General features: G+C 37.9%; 1 long non-coding RNA gene across 1 annotated transcript; it reads right to left on the reverse strand.

Moving 5' to 3' along the window:
• Positions 1-318: 318 nt before the first annotated feature.
• On the reverse strand, positions 319-2,519 carry LOC139162647 (uncharacterized). The gene is made up of 2 exons (XR_011558356.1): positions 2,395-2,519; positions 319-1,274 (listed from the first exon to the last, which is right to left on the reverse strand). It is a non-coding gene; the product is annotated as an uncharacterized lncRNA (long non-coding RNA).
• Positions 2,520-20,336: the final 17,817 nt, after the last annotated feature.

Below are 20,336 nucleotides of genomic sequence, written 5' to 3' on the forward strand. Positions count from 1 at the left end.
AAGTCTATAAGGGGTTTTTTACCACTGATAAATATAGTTGTTGTTCTTTTTCTAATTAAACAAGTTGCTTTTTTCATCTTTGCTAGTTCTGTCATTTTTACCAACCAATCCTCCAGTGTGGATATTTCAGAGACTGTCCATTTTTATATGCATAATAAGGTCGTGGCAGTAATTGCATAATTGGTTCAGAGATAGTAAGACCAATTTTCATTGTATTCTGCAGATGTCATCTGAATGTTTTATGCTTTATTTTGTAATAATGTCAGAACATTTCAATTGCAGTGGTAACATAATCACAGAGTATTCATTCCCAGAAATTATTCTTTTTAATCTTATCGGTCTAATGGGAAGAATTTCCATTGACACAAACTGTTACAAAAGTAAGAAGAATATCAGTATCTAATTATGGAATGTATAGCAGTTTCGATAATATCTGAAGCTGCCACAGAGTCCAAGAATCTATCTTTGTTTTTTTCTTTATTTTCTACTTTACTGTCTCCATCTCAGTCTCCAGAGGCCCAGACATTTATGGGTACATGGGCTCATTCTTTATGCTCTATTGGGTTGGAAAATCAGTAACTGCTCTCTTCCTTTTCTTCCCTTCATGAATTTTTCAATCTTGGGGTTAGGATAAGGTTGGGGTCTTTATCACTGTATGGTAACCCTTAAAGATGGTAGGTATCTCTGTCACTGTGAGATTCTTGGTGCTCTCGGAGCGTAATTGCTTTTTTGCAGTTTCATTACCAAACTAAATAACACCATCAGAGCTAAAAGGGAGTTGGGTTTGCTCTCATTTTATATAATAGTGGCTTGCCCTGTCAGTGTTGAGTAATTGAGTAGATGTTGAGTAGGCTTTTGTTTATTGATAGCTTGTTTGTCTGAATTGGTAGTTCCTTAATTGGGGTATTGTTTACTTCTTGATTGTTGGTCTAGTGTTAATCTTGGTGTTAATCTCTGCTCATCCTGGTTTTGACTGTTGGTAAAGAGGTGCTTTCATTTTTCATTTCCTTTTTGGCTTTTTGATGATCTCTTTTGAGTGGTATATAGATGTTATTTATCTCTCTGGGTCTGTTGATGGCTGATTTGTCTGAGTGCCAGGCTTCTAGAAATTCTCTAGGATTTTGGGACTTGGTTTGGTCTAGGATGCTCACAGTTTCCAAGATGAAACGATGTTAAATTGTGAAATTAAGGAACTTTTATCATGTCTTCTGGCTGCTAGCTGGTGTTCATGTGCATTTCAATCTGTAAATTCCATCCACTTCACTATAAAATGCCTATAGGTAATGCCAAAACAAGATTGAATAAAACAATCCTATTTAACTAGTTGGAGAATCCAGAATAAAAAATGATTAGATTTAACAAACAAATGAACAACTATACACATGGACTAAAAGCTGTAATTTAACTTACTTTGGGAAACTTTTGTTCCCAAAAGGGCTACAAATCCCATGATTTTAATTGAGAATGTCCACGTCTAGTCAGTTTCAAAGATAATATTGTAAATTTCAGAACATTTTCTGTTGGTTAGAAAAGAATCCAACCAGAAAGCTAGGATAACAATTGCTTAGGAAAACATTTTCTTTTTTGTACCCTTCTGCATTTGATCTTTTGTATACTTGACTATCATAGATTAGATCTGAGAATAGTATTGAACATGTTTTAAAGTATTTATGCTTGTATTCATCCATCATAACTCATATACTTCAAGTTGTAGCGTGACACCTGTTTATTTTTATATCAGTGACAAATGGATGAAGTTTCTTGAAGGAGAGCATTTTTCACTATCTTGAGTTCATTGATAATTATTTCGTTTCCATTGCTTGAAAGTTGAGGCAGCAATCACGCATCACAGAGTTAAAGTGACTGTTTAAAGGGCAGCTAAATTATGTCATTATCAGTTTAAGTCAGCTTTTGCTTTGCTCCTGGGGATAAAACAACAATTTGAGTCTTCTGAAACTCATTAGATGTGAATACAGTGCCAAGAATATAAATCTTCTCTGGAGCCAAAAAGTAGGAGGGGAAAATGATTGTGTGAGCATAGAAAAATGTGGTGACCTGGCAGTTATGCTCTTGACAGAAAATAAGTTAGATTGCTGATTGGTTGATAGCTTTGATGTAATATTCAGCAATTATTTAACTGAGATTGTACAGTAAGATTAATAGGGACAGATAATGAAAAAAATGCATGTTCTCCCTCCTTTCAAACATTTATCCATTATTTATTTCAATATCTAAACTTGAATCTAATATAGATTGTTTATGATTGGAAGTAAACTAGATAACAGAACAGAAAGACATAGAATGTATTCTTAAAGATAGTTAAACATTTAAACTGGAATCTCATAAACAAATTAAGAGCATGAGCAGTGAGCAAAGAGATCCCTTATATTGTACCTCATAGAGATTTAAGTTGTTGTGGTTAGCTCTGGTCCAGCTCCTGCCCCAAGGACTGTGGATGTGGGGGGAGACATCCACATGCTGCAGGCCTGTTTTGCCCCCGGTGGAATCTGCTGATGAAGGCTCCTGTGACCAAGAAGACATGAGTGACAGGGAGGAGGAGAGTGTGGCAGACAGCTCAGAAGGAGATCAATTATCTAGCTCCTCCTTGGATTCAGTACAAGAGTTAATGATACAACCATGCATGCGAAGAGCGATGCATAGGCAACAACAACTGAGAGATTATTATCAAAGAAAATGAGGCCACCTGTGGTTGGGTGGGGCTGTGGTAATTAGTGAGGCTGCTATAAATAGCAGCCTGTGGGTTTGGCCATTGTGGAGGATTATCTGATTGTTGTGTTTCATGACTGCTTTACTGACTTTGACCTTTTGTGTGCTGATTTTTCCCCGCTTTGAAACTAAACCAGAGCAAAGTGTGTTTCACTTTGTGAAAGAAGAAGGACTGTGAATTGCCTCACAGCTGCAAGCTAAGTATCACAGAACTGATAAGGGACTTGTACAAATTACCAGTTTGTTTGGAGACCAGTGCTCTTTGCTATACCAAAAGAGGACTTAGTTTAAGTGAATTTTCATTATAAAGAACATTGTTTTGAATTTTCAAACATGGGTGTGTCTGAAATTTCTACCTGTGAATTTTTAGGAGGAGTGTACCAGAGAGCCCGACAGTACATAAGTGATAGTGCATATGAATTTTGAATCCCAAAGCATCTGAAGGGAACCACATTGGAGAAGTATGTTTTACAGAAGGACTGGAATTAATTCTTGATACCTCCAGTTTACAGAATCAGATTAAAAACCTGGGACTTCTATGGCGGACAATTTAAAAAAGTCAATATATGGCCATGACTGTAAAAAGCAATAGAACCTCAACCTCATAGTTATGGCTGCCATCTTGATTTTCTTCACCCAATCACCCATGGATAACCCTGCTGCCTGCATTAGTTTTTAAGGGCTTAGCAGCTATCAGTATAGGCTTTACTGGATTGGAAAGATAAATTTTCTGTCCTGATAAATGAATTTTCCTCTATTCTTTTTAGGGTTAGACTAGTAAGTTTAAGTGCTACATTTTTTCTTTCATATCTTTTGCCCATAATCATCTTTCCTACTTCACAGATATTATAAGAAAAGAGGATAGGATATACTCTCTACAATATAACCTTCAAAAGCAAATTGTACTTAGGACTGAGCTGATGGTAAATGTGCACTTATCGTTCCAAATATACAGATGCAGTCACATAAATCTGTAGCTTGTATTTCAGAAATGTGTAAAGTACAAGATTTATCTCATAAACAGCTGTTGTGCGTGGTTAAATATGGGCTTAATGCCTTTAAAGTTGATTTTTAAATGTGCTGATCTTAAAAGCAAATCAGTTGCTGGTCTCATGATGCCAAACAGAAGTATAAATAATACTGAAGTCACCTTCATTCTCAGTTGTTTCCTTGTGAGTTAGTTCAGAATGATGTCAAATAACAAAGGGAGGCTCCATGCCTCTTTTATGAATTTTGCCTTTCAGAGGGAAAAAGAAAAAATAATATACATGCATTAAAAATAATGTAAATCTAATGGTATAAAGATGAAACTGTTTCTCCCAAAGGTACCTCTAAGAGAAGAGGAGATGTATTGGCCCAGGGGTCTCCAACCTTGGCACTTTAAGCCTGGTGGACCTCAACTCTTAGAATTCCCCAGCCAAACTGGTTGGAGAATTCTGCCAGGCTTAAAGTTACCAGGATTGAAGAACCCTGGTGTAGATTACTGTTTACTAGTGAATCAGCAAATTTATGAGAATAAGATGGTCTCTTGTCCAATATATACTGCCTGAAGAAAATCACTTCCAGTCTTCTCTTTGTCTTCTCAGGTTGGATTATGTTTTTGGCCAGAGCAAGCAAGAAATCAGTGTAAGAGGAGATCCCTTGATCTGGCCTTCTTTATTTTTCTGAAATAAACCATAACTAAGTACTTTTAAAAAGTTAGAAATGTTTTAGAAGTCAGGAGCGGTATTGCAAAGCTGGGCAAGGAAAGATATCAATACAATTTTAAGTTAAGAAGTTCAGAAAGTTTTCCATACTGCCTTTTTTCCTCATAGAGGGGCGGCATATAAGTTTATTTATTTAATTAATTGAATTAATTAATTAAATCACTGCTCTTTGTTTTTGACGCAACTCTAGGGGGGCAGCCATTTTGAATTTCCCTTGTGAGTCTACAAACCTGAAAAGTAAGGGACAAAATATCTCATATCCTTTTTCAACACCATAACCAAATCAGTAGACCAGTGCAACACGGTGGACCTCATTTACTTAGACTTCAGCAGGGTTCTGTCCTAGGCCCTGTGCTCTTCAACATTTTCATCAACGACTTGGAGGAGGGAATAGAAGGGCAACTGATCAAATTTGCAGACGACACCAAGCTGGTGGGGGTAGCCAATACCCTAGAAGACAGGATAAAATTACAGAAAGACCTAGACAGACTAAGACAGTGGGCCCATACCAACAAAATGATGTTTAACATCGACAAGAGCAAAGTCCTTCACCTAGGCAGAAAAAACACTGGACACACATACAACCTAGGAGAAACCCCTCTTAGCAGTAGCGACTGCGAAAGAGACCTCGGAGTCTTGGTGGATAATCAACTAAACATGAGCCAACAATGTGCAGCAGCAGCTAAAAAAGCCAACACAATCCTAAGCTGCATCAACAGGGGAATACACTCCAAGACCAGGGAAGTCTTAATAACACCCTACTACGCCCTGGTCCGACCACACCTGGATTACTGTGTTCAGTTCTGGTCACCACACTTCAAAAGAGACGTTGAAACTGTGGAGAAGGTGCAAAAAAGAGCAACTAAGATGATTAAGGGACTGGAAACCAAGACTTACGAAGAGAGACTGAGGGAACTGGGCATGGATAGCCAAGAGAAAAGGAGGGCCAGAGCGGACATGATAGCAGTCTACAAGTATACGAGGGGATGTCACAGAGAAGAGGGGATCATTTTATTCTCCAGGGCACCAGAGGGCCAGATGAGGAACAATGGCTGGAAGCTGACCAAGAAGAGATTCAACATGGAGATAAGGAGGAACTTCCTGACGGTCAGAGCGATCAACCAATGGAACAACCTACCAGCGGACGTTGTGAACTCCAACACTCTGGACATTTTTAAGAGAAGATTGAACTGCCACTTGACTGGTGTGCTATAGGGTTCCTGCTTGGGCAGGGAGTTGAACTTGATGGCCTTCATGGTCCCTTTCAACTCTAACAATAAATAAATAAAATATTTCAGAATATAAATGATATAATCATTTATAAGTGGGAAAAAGTTCAGGTATTTTTATCAAAAACCTCACCTGAGATAAAGAAAATGGCATTACTTTTTGACTCACCCTGGTAGTTTGAACATTTCTTTTCACTCCCTTCCACCTTTTGCTAGAATTTATGCATCTCTCTTCCTTCTTTGCAACTCCAGACAAAAAATGTGTATGAAATTACTCCCACATCCACCTTTCTGTCCTACTCTCAATGCTCTATCTCTCTGAAGTGAAGAAATGTGCTTTATCTTTGAAAATTAACAATGATATTTGCTAATGCTTTCATGATCAGTAAAGAGGTGATCACTGTTTAAAAAAAAAAAACACCTTGCAAAAAACCAGGAATATACTACTAAAACTATTGCATCATCAAGAGCAGTTTTCCCTGGTTTTTTTTCCAAAATCAATGCAAAGTTCATAAATCAATTTTATGAAATCAAATGTAGTTTCAGACCTGGTCCTACTACCTGACATTTCAATCTCTCTCTCTCTTGTTCTCTTTCAGCTATCAACTATCATCTATCTATCGATCAATTGCTGGAGCACCATTCTAAGGCCAGCTATGGTTCTTGGACTGAAAAGATAATATTCCTTTGAAATAAAAGGATGCAATTTCCATAACTGAAATTCCATGGGTGGAAGTTACAGTTCCCTGGATTTTATTTTAATGTAAAGAAAACGACCCTGATGTTAAGGTCTATAAACAGTGGAACAGTGTACAATAATTCCTCACTACTTTGTGGTTCATCTTTCACGGATTTGTTACTTCATGGGTTTTCAAAGGGGGCTTAAATCCATTGAAAATTCATAAAATTCTTCTACAGTACTACTGTACTCTATTAAAGAAACTGGTAGGATCTCACATGTACCCTGTTTCCCCGATAGTAAGACCCCCCCGATTGTAAGACATATCGGGGGTTTCAGGGGGGTCGGCTAATATAAGCCATACCCCGAAAGTAAGACATATGTCTTACTTTCGGGGAAACACGGGGGTATTGCTGCCTCCCTCTCATCTATCTGCGCGCCGCTAATCTGCGCGCCACTAATCTTCGTGCCGTTAATCTGCAAGTAACCCAAATTGATGCCGTCGATTTCCTGATAACCAGCTTGGAAATCTCCATTGTAATCCATGGAAGTGGCAGCAGAAGCCGCAGCTGGAGCCATCCCACAGGTCAGAAACATGTTTAAAATAAAAGGGAGGTAGGGAGGTCGCCAGTGGGGAGTTTTCCAATATAAGACATACCCCAAAAGTAAGACATAGTGGGGCTTTTGGGGATAAAAAGAAAGTAAGACACTGTCTTACTTTCGGGGAAACACGGTAGTTCCAGCTGAGAAACATTATAGAATGACTGTTTAATGCAAAGGGTGGGTTTTAAAAGTCCAAATACTTGTTAAATACGTAAAAAAAAAATATTTCCCCTACTTCACGGAAATTTGTTTTTCATGGGTGGTCTTGGAACGCATCCCACACGAAAAATGAGGGATCACTGTAACTACTGCAGAGACGCTGTGGATTTTCTATCTCTGCAGGCTTTAGAGAAAATGTGGACATCCACATCTCATGGATGGATTAATAAAATCCCATCTCTGATGGAGATGGGCAGTTACGAAATATGAAATATAAATCAATATCTCAATGTTATTTCTCAGGATATTTCCACACAATCTCACACAGAAGACAAATGCATGTTAACAATCGATCAATAAATATTTTTCTGTCCATTACAGATTGGATGAAATGATTCTTTTGGTCTGGTCCAACTTTACAAATCTATGACTGTGTTGTTGGAATGGAGGACAACAAATCATGCATGTTAATGTACTCAAGGGGCTGGGCAGAGCTTTTATTCTTCCATTTCATCCAATCAAACTCAAGGCTTGTGGGCTGGATCTGACCCATGGGCTGCTTAGGTCTGGTCTGTGGGGCCACCATGGAAACAGTGAAGGACTGGTCTGTGGTGCCTCTGGTAACAAAAATGGAGGTCATGTGTGGCCTTCCCAAGCTCTGTTTTTGCTGGCAGAAAATTGCAGGAGGCCATCATAGCTGAAAATAGAGCTCGGGAGCCCATTATGGTTAGCAGAGCACTTGGACAATCCCAGAGCCCTTGACATGATTGATAAATAAATAAATAAATAAATAAATGAATGAATGAATGAATGAATGAATGAATGAATGAATGAATGAATAAATAAATAAATAAATAAAATGGTTAAATAATGCCATTAATCTCAGTTAATTGCCATTGTGGCAACTAGTGCAATGCACTCTTTACTATTCCATTATGAGAGGGTTTTTGGAATACAGGAGATTGGTTGTCATATAAAATAATTTTATTTTGGTAACACTCTGCTACTTCTGATGGTAAAGACTATATTTTATTAAGTCATGATCTGAACCTTTACAGTCATCAGAGTGATGAGTAGTTGCATGCTAGAGAAAGTTTAGATTTAATTTGTATTTTACCCAAGCTGTTTTCTCCAGACAGTTTCATCTATTCCCAATTTATCCCGTACCTATAAAGTTTTATTTAGTGTATTATTAAACTTAGCTAAGACATTACGGTCAACATACTGGAAACCATTTTATGACTCCTTTATCTTCTTTTAAGCTGTACAATAAACTGGCTTCTTAATGATAGGTAGTCTAGAAAACCAAGGGAGAACAAAATTATCAAAGGTGGAATCAAATGTGCATAAAATGGCAGAGAACAAAAGGCTGATTCTTGCTAATACATTTGCATTTCCATTCCTGAAAATCTAAGCAAACCCATAGCATAGTATAGAGGTCTCTAACCTTGGTAACTTTAAGCCTGGAGGATTTCAACTCCCAGAATTCTCCAGCAAGAAAAACAAGAAAGTCCAATTGCCTCTTGAGAAAAGCACCTTTGGGACAACCATGACCTGGATGACTGAAAATCTCCATAGACATATCCTGAATATTCAAATATCAGCCCTCAATACTTCTGAGGGTGGTAAAATGAGGACCCTCGTTGTAGGAGGCAATGTGCTGACTCTGTAAACTGCTTAGAGAGGGCTGTAAAGCACTGAGAAGTAGTATGTAAGTCTAAGTGCTATTGCTATTATCATAGGCACATGTTTATTTTTACAGACAATAACTAATAGAATAGAATAAAATGGAATAGAATAGAATAGAATAGAATAGAATGTGTCTAGTTGTCTTGGTGTGCAGTGCTCTGTAGCGACGTTTTGAAGGTAGGAGTTGAAACAATTTGTGACCAGGATGCAAGGGGTCAGTAAATATTTTCCCCGCCCTCTTTTTGACTCGTGCAGTATACAGGTCCTCAATGGAAGGCAGGTTGGCAGCAATTGTTTTTTCTGCAGTTCTGATTATCCTCTGAAGTCTGTGTTGGTCCTGTTGGGTTCTTGAGAAGAGGCAAAAAAATCTTGAACACCCAGTTCTTATCTAGAAAAGTAGAGGCGTTCTTAGGTAGAGGTACCACTTATAAATCAGAAAAAAAAACCCTGTGCTGTTTCTTTTTCCAAAACAACAATAACAAAAAATGAATAGACCAGAATGTATTACTTATCTGAAATAAGAAAAAGTGCTTGATACTAGGCATTCTGGATTCTCTGAATATATTGAATTATAGGGTAATTAATATTGTTATTCAGTTAATTAATCAAGGTTGATCTGTTTAATACATACACATGCTGCCCCACTCCTAGATGGCTTACTATATAATTATGTAAATTTTAACAACTTTCTATGTATGAATTCGAAAAACAGGGACACAAAATCGATACCACTAAATGGTGCAGTAATAGGATTTAATCAGTATCAAGGAAAATATTTTTTTCCACTCCAGAAGAATTTGTTATCCATTCTGAAAAAAAAAAGTGTGTGTGGACTTACAGACATTATTAGATGTATTTGTATGGGATCTTCCTAAAAGTCCCATTAAATATTTTAAAGCACGTTATTTCAGTTCATATAGACCTAGGCTCTATAAATGGAACCATCATAAGGAGCGTCTTAAATTGGGTTTAGAAAGCAGCTGGCATAGATGTTTTAACATATATTCATTGAGGACCTGTATACTGCATGAGTCAAAAAAAAGAGGACAGTGAAAATATTTACTGACTCCTCACATTTTGGGTATAAATGTAAAATAAGGAGCTGTGATGTTCCTTCAATACACCAGGGTGATTCAACACAAAAATATGTAACCCTTCCCTGGTGCAGAGCTGAAGGGATTGGATACTGTAGCCCAGAGGATAATTTTCTGCCTTACAAGGCAAAGGTTGCAGGTTCAAGTCCCAGTGGGTATGGCTAGCTGATGAGGCCAAAATAAGGCCAAAATAGATCTATCCTAGCCTCCCTTAATTTTCAAATTCAGCAAACATGTGACACATACAGATAGAATTGTCGGCTATCAATAAAATTAACTGCCTTGGAAATGGTCCTGGGTTGGGCCGAGAGGCAAATAAGGAGCTGTGATGTTCCTTCAATACACCAGGGTGATTCGACACAAAAATATGTAACCCTTCCCTGGTGCAGAGCTGAAGGGATTGGATACTGTAGCCTAGAGTATACTGCCATACAAGGCAAAGGTTGCAAGTTCAAGTGCCAGTGAGGGTATGGCTAGCTGATGAGGCCAGAACAAGGCCGAAATGGGACCATCCTAGTCTCCCTTAATTTTAAAATTCCAGCTAAAAAAAACATTTGACACATACAGAATATAGTTGTCGGCTATAAATAAATTAACTGCCTTGAAGTGGCCCTGGGTTGGGCCTAGAGGCAAAAAGGAGCTGTGACGTTCCTTGAAATATACCAGGGTGATCCTACATAAAAAAAAAACATATAGCCCCTCCCTGGTACACAGCTGGAAGGGATCTGATCTGATAGCACCTCTGCTAAGTCTCTGCCTTACAAGGCAGAGTCCACAGGATCAAATCCCAGTAAGGAAGGGTGTGGCTAGCTGATGAGGCCAGAACAAGGCCGAAATGGGACCATCCTAGTCTCCCTTAATTTTAAAATTCCAGCTAAAAAAAACATTTGACACACACACACACACACACACACACACACACACACACACACACATATATATATGGAAATTTTGTGGAAGAAAATTAAAAAGTACATAAAAAAGAATCATAAGGTTAATGATAATCTGGCTACATATAAGCAATCAGGAAGGAAGTGATAATAATAATCTTTTCTGCCATCCTCACCACTCTTTGGATGACCTTCCTGTCTGAAGTAAACCAGACACTAATGCAACATGACAGGATGCTCTTGATTGTTCCTTTTAGAAAGTGGTAAGACCAGGGGATGGAAGATGTACTTTTCTCATGTGTCTCATTGCTGAGTGACCAACCTAGCCTTCTTTTTAGCTGCACACCCAGAAACGTGACACTGCTAACCATCTCCGAAGGTGAATCATTAATACAATTCACCCGTGGAGTTAGTTAACAACAATAAGGACTACCTGTGCATGTTTTTTATTTTGGTCTGTTGTTTCTTAAACACTGGAGAGATACTGGAAAATTAGATTTTAAAAGGACAACAAACCCATCAGTCTCTAAATCTGTACATTATAGAAATTTGACTGTTGACTATGAACTGGACTGTAAACCAGCCAGATTACTCAATTGGCAATCATGGACCCTGTTAATAACACTCATGTCTATGTTTTAAATTGTGGCATTTTAACTGCCAATATTTAAGTTTTTCACTGTATTGGTATCTATGGATTGATATTGTATTGAAAGCACAACAAAGAGTCTTCGTTATCTCTTCTGCAGCAAACACTATGCTGTAATAGCTACTTAAATGTTATGCCATGATCTGCAAGGCAAAAGAAAGTTTAATCGTTCTCTTCTGCACTGACATGATGACATCAGCTTTTCAAAAGAGCGATTGCTGTTCCTGCTGTGATGGAGGCGAACAGCTACAGAAGGCAATGTCAGTGTCTTGAATGGAGGTAGCTTCAAGCTTGAAATAACCTGCTGCGATCATTCCACTGTAAAGTAATTGGGCAAGACTGCTTGTGCATAAATTGAAATCTTTCTCAGCCAAGGACAGAATTTGGTAGAAAGGGGTCCCCAAACCTGGCAACTTTAAGACTTGAGGACTTCAACTGCCAGAATTCTCCAGCCAACATGCAATTCGATAACTTAGAAGAAATGGTAAAATATAGCATGTTGGCATGGGTATTCGATACAATTAGAAGAATGGGCAAAATTATGTAAAGAAAACTATAAATTAACATTATCGATATCCTATTTAAAAGGTCTCTGTAAGATGATCTATTATTACTCTCCCTCCAGGCTTGCAAAGATTTATCCTATCCTCATCCTACATATTGGAAATGCAAAAAACACATAGAACTTACTATCGTCTATGGTGGTCATGTCCAATGGCACGAAAATATTGGTCAAAAATTAAGAGGTGGATAAAAGTAATATCACAATGTGTCATAGAGCTGAAACCGGAGACCTACCTATTAGGACTTGTTAGAGGACAATATCCAAAACCAAATTACGTATCATCCACATAATAACCACAGCTAGACTAGCATACGCACAAAATTGGAAAGATAAAAATCTCCCAACAGATAACATGGTCATTAGTAAACTTACGTACTGTGCTGAAATGTCCAGGCTCACACTCGAATTGCAAAACAAACAAGAGAAAGATTTTTACCCGATATGGGAAATTTTTTACAAATAGTTAGAAACCAGAAGAAACAACTGAATGAACAAATAAACAATATTTGATAACTGTAAATAAGACATTAAAAACATAAATAGTTGACAATATAAATTAGATAAAGTAATAACAATATATGTATATCATAGAATCATAGAGTTGGAAGAGACCTCCAGAGTCACTGGGTCCAACCCCCTGCTGAATGCAGGATTCACTAAACCATCCCAGAAAGATAACTGTCCAGTCTCTGTTTGAAGACCTCCAGTGAAGGCGAGCTCACCACCTCCTGTGGCAAACTGTTCCACCGGCTTATCACCCTTACCATTAGAAAGTTTTTTCTGATATCTAATCTAAATCTACTCCCTTGCAGTTTCATTCCATTGTTTCTAGTCCTTCCATGTGCTAATGAGAACAATGGTAACTGTACTGTTGTTTTATAAGTCAATATTTTTTTTTTTTTTTAAAAAGTTTGAAGGATGCAAAGATTTGGTAGAATGGGGTATACATAGGGCCAGTCACTCGAAACAGAATACCTTACGAAAACAGACTAACTATCATAGGTCTTGAAAGCTTAGAATTGCGGCGCCTAAAACACGATTTAAGTATTGCCCACAAGATCATATGCTGCAATGTCCTTCCGGTCAACGACTACTTCACCTTCAACCGCAACAACACAAGAGCATGCAACAGATTCAAACTTAATATTAACCGCTCCAAACTTGACTGTAAAACATATGACTTTAACAATCGAATTGTCGATGCGTGGAACTCATTACCGGACTCTATAGTGTCTACTCCCAACCCCCAACATTTCTCCCTTAGACTCTCCACGATTGACCTCTCCAAGTTCCTAAGAGGCCAGTAAGGGGCGTACATAAGTGCACTGATGTGCCTAACGTCCCCTGTCCAATTTCCTTTCCTTTTCTCATATATCCTATATATTCTCTCCCTCTCATCCACTCCTCTTCTTTTTTACTTACTATCCCTATATATACTACTTAATGTCTATTTCATTCCATATGTATTGTATATTGGACAAAGAATAAATAAATAAATAAAAAATAAATTTTTATGATGTATACTTCTGTGCACAAGGACACTTCTACCCTGGAAGAAATTCAGTCTACATTTTTGAAGGCCATTCTCATATTTCTTGATTAACTGCAAATCCAGTGTCTTGGCTGAAACTTGGCTGTCTCTCTCTTGAGGCGTATTTGAGACTTTGCTGACTTAAATGTTTGGTAAAACAATATACTGGCCCAGTTTACATATTTGGATGTTTATATCCTCTTCCTGGAAAAACAAATAGATTTGATATGCCAACATGGGACTAATTACAATTATCACTGTTGGGTAGAAAGTCTGTGATCAAGATGAATTATTTATCTAGAATGTTATTTTTGTTTTGCACAATACCTGTTTTGACAACTAATGAACCAATTGCAGAAAAACATATATAGATTTATATGACAAAGGAAAAATGAGTTAAATATAAGACGCAGAGAAAGAGAAGGATTTGGCTTACAAGATTTGAAATTATATTTTGCTGTCAGTTGTTCAGTTTGATGAAAGAGTGGCTGTTAAGAAATAGAAGGTTATTGGATCTATAATGAATTGAGATTTGAATAGAAAGGTTCTCTAGCGTTTGATAGAGCTAAAATATAGATTTTTAAAATCATTATGTTAGATGCTCTATCCTTGAAGTATGGAATAAATGTAAATGTAGGTTTTTTCCTTAAACTTTCCCTTGTTACTTGAGCCCAAGAAATATTTATAGAAAGACAAATGTAAATTGACTGTAAGGTATTAGAATTTTTTTGTAGGGAATTCTTCAAAGCACTTGTAAGCAGGACAAGAAAAAATGGATGGAAACTAATGAAGGAGAGATCCAGGTTACAATCTAGAAGTAAAGAAAAATCAATCAATGGAAAGGCTCATCATTAGAAGTTGTAGATGCTTCATCACTGGAGATTTTTAAGAACAGATTGGACAGTCATTTGTCTGAAATGGTATAGGGTCTCCTGACTGATCAAGGGATTGGGCTAGAAGACCTCCAAGGTCCCTTCCAAACTCTATTATTCTCTAAGATGAAATCAATAGAAATTTTTATAGATTTGATAACAGAAGGCTATTCATGCCAATGGCTTTCATAGAAACATAGAAACATAAAAGTCTGACGGCAGAAAAAGACCTCATGGTCCATCTAGTCTGCCCTTATACTATTTTCTGTATTTTATCTTAGGATGGATATATGTTTATCCCAGGCTTGTTTAAATTCAGTTACTGTGGATTTATCTACCACGTCTGCTGGAAGTTTGTTCCAAGGATCTACTACTCTTTCAGTAAAATAATATTTTCTCATGTTGCTTTTGATCTTTCCCCCAACTAACTTCAGATTGTGTCCCCTTGTTCTTGTGTTCACTTTCCTATTAAAAACACTTCCCTCCTGGACCTTATTTAACCCTTTAATATATTTAAATGTTTCGATCATGTCCCCCCTTTTCCTTCTGTCCTTCAGACTATACAGATTGAGTTCATTAAGTCTTTCCTGATACGTTTTATGCTCAAGACCTCCCACCATTCTTGTAGCCCGTCTTTGGACCCGTTCAATTTTGTCAATATCTTTTTGTAGGTGAGGTCTCCAGAACTGAACACAGTATTCCAAATGTGGTCTCACCAGCATTCTATATAGCGGGATCATAAGCTCCCTCTTCCTGCTTGTTATACCTCTAGCTATGCAGCCAAGCATCCTATTTGCTTTCCCTACCGTCTGACTGCACTGTTCACCCATTTTGAGACTGTCAGAAATCACTACCCCTAAATCCTTTTCTTCTGAAGTATTTGCTAACACAGAACTGCCAATACAATACTCAGATTGAGGATTCCTTTTCCCCAAGTGCATTATTTTACATTTGGAAACATTAAACTGCAGTTTCCATTGCTTTGACCATTTATCTAGTAAAGCTAAATCATTTACCATATTACAGACGCCTCCAGGAATATCAACCCTATTGCACACTTTAGAGTCATCGGCAAATAGGCAAACCTTCCCTACTAAACCTTCCCCTATGTCACTCACAAACATATTAAAAAGAATAGGACCCAGAACAGACCCTTGTGGCACACTGCTTTCTAATTTAATGTATAATTATAAGAAAGATTTAAAGTGGATAAAATATCATATTATTATGAACGAAGTAAGACCGAGTTTGAAATAAATTTGGCACTAGTGATGACCACATCATTGCTAAAATATTTAAAGTTTTATTGTAATATGAGACAGAAGATGAACAAGTAAAAGAATGTATGGTAAAATGGGTTAATACTTTTGGCTATAATATATAAATAGATCAATGAGAAAATATGCAGCTGAAAGTACTGAAGGTTATTCCTTAAAGGGATTTTTAAAAATAAAACGTATCATTTGTATTTGTCACAGGGGAAAATTTGATAGATTTGATAACAGTAGGATATTAATGCCAATGGTTTTCTAATGTATAATTATAAGAAAAATTTAAAGTAGATAAAATACCATATTATTATGAACAAAGTAAGACTGAGTTTGAAATAAATGAGGTACTAGTGATGACCACATCATTGCTAAAACATTTAAAGTTTTATTGAAATATGAGACAGGAGACAGACAAGTAAAAGAATGTGTGATAAAATGGGATAATACCTTTGGCTGTAATATACAAATGGATCAATAAGAAAATATGTAATTGAAAGGACTGAAGGTTATTCCTTAAAGGGATTTTTTAAAATAAAATGTATCATTTGTATTTGTCACAGGAGAAACTGTCCAAACCAGCCTGGCTGAGAAACTCTAGGAGTTGAAGAACACAAGTCTTAAAGTTGCCGAGCAGTGATGGGCTCCTACGGGTAGGTCAGGTATGCAGAACCGGTAAAATAATTTTGGCCAAGTACACAGAACCAGTAGAAAAAAATTGAATTTTTTCTCCCTCTTCTGGGCTCTGTGTATGTTTTTCCTATCGCAGTAAAGTTTGAATGTGTATTATTTTAGAAGAGTTGTGCGTGGGTGTGTGTACATATATATACAGTTTATATAATAGCTAATGTATATTTTTGTGTGCCTGTGTGTAATATGTATGTACACATATGGCATATATACATAGAATTAAATAGTATATTTTGGGTGTTCAGTAATAGTGAATAGATAGGGAAATTATATCTCTTTGAGGTGAGGAGTGGCCTAACCCTAACCCTAATCCTAACCCTTGACGTGAGTGACGTCACGTTGGCCACCTTTAAGCCAGTCGCATGACCTTTAAGCCACCCCTGAGTCACATGATTGTCAAGCCACTCCCACCTGGTCATATGGCTGGCAAGCCACACCCACAATGTGGTAGTAAATTTTTTTGCAGCCCTTCACTGTTGCCGAGGTTGGAGAGCCCTGGTCTAGACTGTATAAAGGTGCTTCAAATATGTGCTGGAAATGCAAACAACACGAAGGAACCTTTTATCATGTTCTATGGACATACAAAAAGAGCTAAAAAATCTCTGATTATGGATCACTGCAACAATATCACCCAAAAGGCTTCTAGAGTTGTTAACCTGATCCTACGCAGCTTCTGCTCTGGCAATCTCACACTATTCACCAGAGCCTACAAAACTTTTGCCAGACCCATCCTTGAGCACAGCTCTTCTGTCTGAAATCCATACCGTATCTCGGACATCAACACCCTTGAAAATGTCCAAAGATACTTCACCAGAAGAGCCCTTCACTCCTCCACTTGAAACAGAATACCCTACGAAAATAGACTAACAATACTGGGTCTAGAAAGCTTAGAACTACGACTCCTAAAACATGATCTAGGTATTGCCCACAAGATCATATGCTTCAACGTCCCTGTCAATGACTACTTCAGCTTCAACCGCAACAACACAAGAGCACGCAACAGATTCAAACTTAATATTAACTGCTCCAAACTTGACTGTAAAAAATATGACTTTAGCAATCGAGTTGTCGAAGCGTGGAACTCATTACCGGACTCAATAGTGTCAACCCCTAACCCCCAACATTTTCCCCTTAGACTATCCACGATTGACCTCTCCAGGTTCCTAAGAGGTAAATAAGGGGCGTGCATAAGAGCACCAGTGTGCCTTCCATCCCCTGTCCAATTGTCTCTCCTTTATCTCATATATCTTTTCTTCCTTTCATATATCTTCTCCTGTATTTTTATATCTTTTCTTCTATCCTTTTCTTTATATATATTACTGCGTGTCTATTCTCTTCAATATGTATTGTATATGTATATGCCTTTCGTAAACTCCTTAAAACCCACCTCTGTCGTCAGGCTTGGGGGAACTGAGACATCCCCCCACTTGCCTATGTCATTTTGTGCATGATATGACTGTGTGTATGTATTTTATCTATTGTTTTTTTAAAGACTTTGTAATGTAAAATTGTTATTTTAGATTTTAATTATTAGATTTGTTACCATGTATTGTTTTTATCACTGTTGTGAGCCGCCCCGAGTCTACGGAGAGGGGCGGCATACAAATCTAATAAATAATAATAATAATAATAATAATAATAATAATAATAATAATAATAATAATAATAATAATAATAAATATTAAATAAATAAATAATAACAACAACAATAATAATAATAATAATAATAATTGTGTCTTGGACAAATAAATAAATAAATATAAATAAATAAAATGTCTTTCTGAAGAGGTTAATTTTAGCCAAGGGATTACACCTTTAGGATCTCTCTCTCTCCCCCTCCCTCTCTTTCCTCCACTCTTTCTTTCTCACACACATTCAGCACAAGTTCACCTATCCCAAGTCTCAATCCACAATGTGAGATAGAATCTATGTATGTAACTGATACTGGCTTGCTCTCCAAATTAATTAGATTCCACCTCCATTGCAGCTGCCTAGGAGCCTTGCCCTTAGCATTGTTTTCAGGCAGCCTCAGAGGAGAAACAAACCTCAAAAGGCAATTGCAAAGTAGAAACTGCCTCCCCCACTCACTTTAAAATATCTATCATCACATTTGTATGCTATCTGATTCCCCATGACTCATGATGGCTGAATAGAAAATAGTCAAGCTAACTTTCCTTTAAAATTTTCATTGTCTGAAGGGCCTGAAATGGAATTCCCCATATTCACTGCGGGGACTTAAGGGGGATTTGTGGTGAAACAGGAAGTGAGACCATCAGAAATGAACGGGTAATGAACGAACGAGGTTTGAATATAAACATGAGTCACCCATTCAAAAAAAAAAAGCTGAGGTAGTTTGATCATGTAAAGAGAATGAATGAGGATTGGGTTGGAAATTATATACGTGAAGGAAGAGTAAATGGATTCTATTCTATTCTATTCTATTCTATTCTACTTGACTTGATTTATAGGCTGCCCAATCCTGTAGGACTCAGGGTGGCATACAACAATACAATAATACAGTGAAAGTCAAATATTGAACAATAAAAACCATGTAACAATAAAAAAAACCAGACTAAACTATACACTCATACACTCATACATACAAAGTGAACCATGTTTCATCCGGGATGTTAAAGATGTTAATTCTCATGGCCCCCAGGACCTGGAGAAGGTCAACTCTGTGGGACCTAATTGGTTGCTGGCACTCATATGGCAGAAGGCGGTCCCACAAGTAATCTGGTCCCGATGCCCTGTAGGGCTTTATAGGTCACAACAAACACTTTGAATTGTGTCCGGCAACTAATCATCAACCAATGCAGTCCGCGGATTGTTGAAGAAATATGGGCATGCCTAGGGAGGCCCATGACCGCTCTCATGGCTGCATTTTGCACGATTTGAAGTTTGTGAACCATCTTCACAGGTAGCCAAAGGTTATGGTTGTAAGTCAAGGACTCCCTGCATTCTGTAAAATATAAGCTGCCTATGGATCATTGTGGAGGAATAGTTTTGCCTTCTTTCACCCCCCAAAACAAATTGGCACGGCCACTCTCATAATTTCTAGCTATCAAGGGCATCGGCTGGAAAGGCGAAATATAGAGGCCTGTGATGGCGAACCTATTTTGGTTCATGTGCCAAAAAGGGGTGCGTGGGGGGAGGATGTGTGCCTGTGTGCCCACACCCATAATTCCATGTGGTCCCCGGCACATGCACACGTAATGCCCCCCCCCTCCAGGCACACAATGACGCACTCATTATTATTTTTTGCTCTCCTCAGGCTTCAGAGCCTGCAGAGTGCAAAACTGGCCTTCCCCACCTTCCTGGAGGCTAAAAACATTCTGTTTGCTGACTTCTGGTTGAACTGGAAGTTCTGTTTTATTTTTCTTTCCGCAGGATTCAAAGCCTTTCTAGCATCCTGAAGAGGGTGAAAATGGGTCCTCCTTTCCAGAGGCTGAAAACAGGCTGTTTCCTGACTCCGAATGGGCCCAGAAGGCCCAGAAATTAACTGGTCAGCACGCACATGTACGCTGGACCCGAGCTTGCGTGCCAGCGATATGGTTCTGCATGCCACTTGTTGCACACATACCATAGGTTCGCCATCACACTTATAGGCCAGTAAAGAGCTGCATAATTTTTACTACCACACTGTGGGTGTGGCTTATTTTGTGGGTGTGGCTTGCTGGCCATGTGACCAAGCCGAAGTGGCTTGACGATCATGTGACTGGGAGTGGCTTAAAGGTCATGTGACTGGCTTGAAGGTGACGTCATTCACGTCAAGGGTTCGGGTTCGGATTAGGGTTAGGGTTCTCCTCGCCTCAAAGAGATACAGTTTCCCTATCTATTTATTGTTACTGAACATCCAAACTATTTACTTCTATTGTATATATGCCATATGTGTACATACATATTACACACAGGTACACAAAAATATACATTATCTACTATATAAACTGTTTGTGTATGTTCACACACGCACGCACAAAACTTC

This window comes from Erythrolamprus reginae, chromosome 2, assembly GCF_031021105.1.
Source record: "Erythrolamprus reginae isolate rEryReg1 chromosome 2, rEryReg1.hap1, whole genome shotgun sequence".
Classification (NCBI taxonomy): domain Eukaryota; kingdom Metazoa; phylum Chordata; class Lepidosauria; order Squamata; family Dipsadidae; genus Erythrolamprus; species Erythrolamprus reginae.